A 4359-nucleotide genomic window follows, 5' to 3' on the forward strand; every position below is an offset into this window, starting at 1 on the left:
TAACCACTAGAATAATAAAGTGCTGAGTGTAGCTAATAAGCCGATAGGTGAAGATAACGTGAATATCATAAAAAATACTCAGTCCAGAAGTGGGCATGAAAACAGGGGTGGGGAGAGGAACGAGAACAGATGGGACAAATGGAAAATAAATAGCCAGATAGATTTAAATCAAAATATTTAGAGGTCATTATAATAAATATAAATGGTCTAAACACTCCAAATAAAAGGCCCCTGATAAGAGATTATCGGAACAGATGTTTTAAAAGACCCAACTATATGCTGTTTATATGAAAAACTTTAAACATAAACACACAGATAAATTAAAACAATGGGAATGATATAAAAAAGTTTTAACACTAACCAGAAGAAAGCTGAAGTGTCTATATGTTTCCCCTGCTATACAAAAGTAGAGCATTTTTATGAAACTGTGTAAACTAAAATGGCATAAAGCAAAGAAACAATCACCAGTAATTCATATTGAGCATTCCTAGATCCAAAAATAGCCCACCAAATCATACCAAATAACATCAAAAAAAACTAAACACTAACGTATAGTAAAAGCAGGAATGATATAATATATACACACGCTTCGAACACCCATCAATCCACTCAAAGTAGTAATAGATTTTCCATTTTATCCATTACTGGATGCCAACTACAAGAGACCCCTTTGCAAAAAGTTGATGATATCACTTATATGTGGGATACAAAACTAAAAGCAACAAATGAACAGGACAAACAGAGACTCATAGTCATACACAATAGACTAGTGGTTACCAGAGGGTAGAGGAAAGGGGGGAAGGGGGGAAGGGGGGAAGAGGGAGGTAGACAGGGTAAAAGGGGTCAAATATGTGGTGACAGAAAGAAATCTAACTATGGGAGGTGAACACAGAGTATAAATATACATATGCCTTACTGTTAAAGTGTACAGCTGAAATATTGGATTTCGTTAACCAATGTCACCATAAAAAATAAATAAAATAAAATAAAAAGTTTTAAAAAATTAAAGAGACCCCTTTGCTACTACTAGCAGAACCAACATTAACAGCTTTCAAGATTCTCTGTAATACACAGTACAAATGGTGGACACACAAGTTCAACACATGCGTAATGTCTTTCTTGATGCCAGTCACCACAATCAAAAAACTTAATTATATCCAGTTTTACACTAAGTGTAACACCCATATGAGCTCTCTTAGGCTTTTCTGATACCTTTGGACAGATCTTGCTAATAGATACACAAAACAAATTGAGATAAAACAGAGATGCTCACAGACAGTTTGAAGCTCTGGCAGCCTGATGCTGAGTGTGGTTCCCAGGAAAGGAGCTTGGTGGTGCCACTCTTGCAGTTCAGAGTGCATGCTGACTCGAATAGCTCCCTGCAAAAGAAATGATGAACACTAATTTTGCTTTTTGCCTTTTTTGTAAAGGGAAAATCCTCTTCACATTTCTTTCAGTTGGTGAAAGCAGGTACTAATGTACGTCTTTCATAAAGCAAAATGGTATAATGTGAACCTTCAAAGAACAGGGATACCTGTATTAATATCAGATAAAATAGACTTCGGAATAAGAATCTTATCAGGGATAAAGAGGGACAGAATAAAAGAGTCAATTCATCAAGATGACATAATAATCCTAAATGTGTATGTACCTAAAATAGAGCTTCAGAATATGTGGAAAACTGGCAGAACTGAAGAGAAGTAATCTACAGTTTACAGTTGGAGATCTCAACACTCCTCTTTCAGTGACAACAAGTAGGCCCCCAGAATCAGTAAGGTTAAAGAATATACACACAAACCTATCGTTCATTTGGACCTAATTGGCATTTATAGAACATTCTGCCCAACAACGCTTAAATGCATTCATGCGTATCTGGAACACTCATCAAGACAGACCAATTTCTGGACCCTAAAACAAACTTTAACAAATCTAAAAGAACTGAAATCATGTAGAACATATTATTTGATTATAATGGAAGTAAAGTAGAAATTAATGATAGATATCTAGAAAATCCTCAAATATTTGGAAATTTAAGCAATACACAATGAAATAATTTATAGGTCAAAGAAAAAAATCACAATAAAGATAGTTACCTGTAGGGGAAAAGGAGAAACAGAGTGAAGGAGACAGGAATGGAAGATATAGTCCTGCATGTACCTTGCCTGATGCCACTGATTTTGGAACCGCATAATGTTTGATAATTAACAAAATAAAATCTTAAATTAAAAAAACCCTAAAAACTTTTTTAAAAATAAAGTAATTTTAGTTATAAAGTCATGGCATAATCACACGGTTAGTAGTAACTATAATACTCTTATTTTGAAAGTATAAAGGTTATTTTGTTGATGCAATTAGAAACCAAGATTATTAGGATAAAGAAATGAATGCATAAAACTCTAGAAGTGAAAACACACCTTAAATTTTATTTGGAAATAACAGTATAAAAATGGTTGATTTGAAGCCAGAGGCAGGAAGGACATGCCCAAGATGAGCCCAGGATTTCTTATTGGGACAGAAAAAAAGGAAGACTTTTAAAGGAAAACTACTTAAAGAGGTTTTTTTTGACTCAGTCCCATGGTTTTTGTGGGCTTTGTTTGTATCCTGATTCAAACAAACCTACTATGTATTTTATCAACTCATCATGGAAGCACTGAAAATAAGATTATAATTGACTGAAACACTTATGTAAAAAAATCCATGAGTTTATGATAAGAATAAAACTTTGAAGGTTGCTAGAATACCAACCTTATTTTGAAAATTAGCAAACAGGAAAAAAATTGTGTATCTAGCCTTTCCAGTACAAACTGTATATCAAGACAATAAAATAATTGCTGAAAGAAAAATGCTAATAAACATAGAAACAAAAGAATTTTAAAATCACCCTCTGTAATCCCAAATAATAGATGTAGACAACAATTATAAATGGTAGATAAGTCCATTAGGTGAAAAGTTGATGGGGAACTTTAAAATGAACAGGATTATGTAACAACATGTAAACCCACAGATAAATCTTATTCTTAAAATTTCATTCAGTAAAACTAGAACCACCAGATACTGTAGGCCTTGTAATGCGATTCAATAGTAAGTATGCAACACCAACAAGGAAGTATTCTTGCCTAATTCTAACAAAACTACATCTCTAGTTGTAACTACCAGTTTACAAAATGCAGGGAGGAGAAAGGAACAAGTTAAACGACAGTACAAGGAAGTGATCAGCAAAGTCCAGAAGGTGAGAAATCATATAGGACAAAGCCTGTTTGGTTTTTGGGGGGGTTTTTTTGTTGTTGTTGTTTGTTTGTTTTTTAAATAAATGGAATGAAAGAAAGGATGAGCAAGTAAGGGAGGCTACTGTAGAATAAAAGAGACTTAAAAGATACATCAACCCAAGGTGGGCTTTGTTTGTATCCTGATTCAAACAAACCTACTATGTATTTTATCTATTAAAGATACATAGAGAAGTTTTTAAGGGTGAAATTACATGATTGCTGAGATTTGCTTTTACATTATTCCACAAAAAGAAAAAAAAACTGTGTAGGGGATAAATAGTTGAAGCATGATGTTAGTAAATGTTGAAGTTGATGGCAGATACTTGGAGACTCAAATTACTTTTTTTGTTTGAAATTTTCCAAAATAAGAGGTTAAAATATATACTTAAAGAGTTTATCTGCCATATAGCCAAATTTTCTGCTGGAAGCAAGCCTTATTTCATAATCAGAATGTAACTGCCAGAGATACTTGTTAAAATACAGATTCTGGGGCCTCACTCCAGACCTACTGCATCAGAATTGGAGGATGAGGCATAAAATGATCTTCATTCTTATAAGCTTCCCCCATGAATCCACTGCAGCTCAGCATAGGTCTGCACCCAGTAGTTGAGATTATATGGTCATAAAAGCCTCCCCTTGAGATTTCATTGGCTCTTAATGGTCCCTAGGCTAAGGCCATACTACCAGCAACTCTCTGAGAACAGTTTCAGTACAGTGGTGGAGATAGGTGTCAAGATACCAGGTTTTGAGGGATTAGTACACAGTATGGCATAGAATACAGGGAAAGAGAAAGTATGCCTGGAGATGGTAGCATGAGGAGAAGGGAGGGCTGGTGTAAAATAAACTTTTCTAGAATTAGAGACCTGGGTATATTTTAAAGCTCAGGGAAGATGTTGGAAAGATTAAAGACAGGGAAGACAAATTGTTGGGGCTCCAGCCCCACAATGGCAGTAGAACAGGGAAGCCCCAGTGGGAGAGGCTTGTTTCCATCAGCAAGAGAAATGAAGAACCAAGCATGGCTAAGGTTATGGAAGTTTTAAGAGTGACACCCATGATTATCTGATAGAACTGTGTTGTCCAGCGCAGTAGCCAT

At 35.0% G+C, this 4359-nt stretch overlaps 1 long non-coding RNA gene across 1 annotated transcript in view; it reads right to left on the reverse strand.

Moving 5' to 3' along the window:
- Positions 1–2517, reverse strand: part of LOC111745971 — a 16230-nt gene extending 13713 nt beyond the window's left edge. The window contains exon 1 of the long non-coding RNA XR_002782858.1: positions 1274–2517. This is a non-coding gene — a long non-coding RNA (uncharacterized LOC111745971). The remainder of the gene's footprint in view (positions 1–1273) is intronic.
- Positions 2518–4359: the final 1842 nt, after the last annotated feature.

The sequence above is a fragment of the Pteropus vampyrus genome, unplaced genomic scaffold (assembly GCF_000151845.1).
Source record: "Pteropus vampyrus isolate Shadow unplaced genomic scaffold, Pvam_2.0 Scaffold171, whole genome shotgun sequence".
NCBI lineage: Eukaryota > Metazoa > Chordata > Mammalia > Chiroptera > Pteropodidae > Pteropus > Pteropus vampyrus.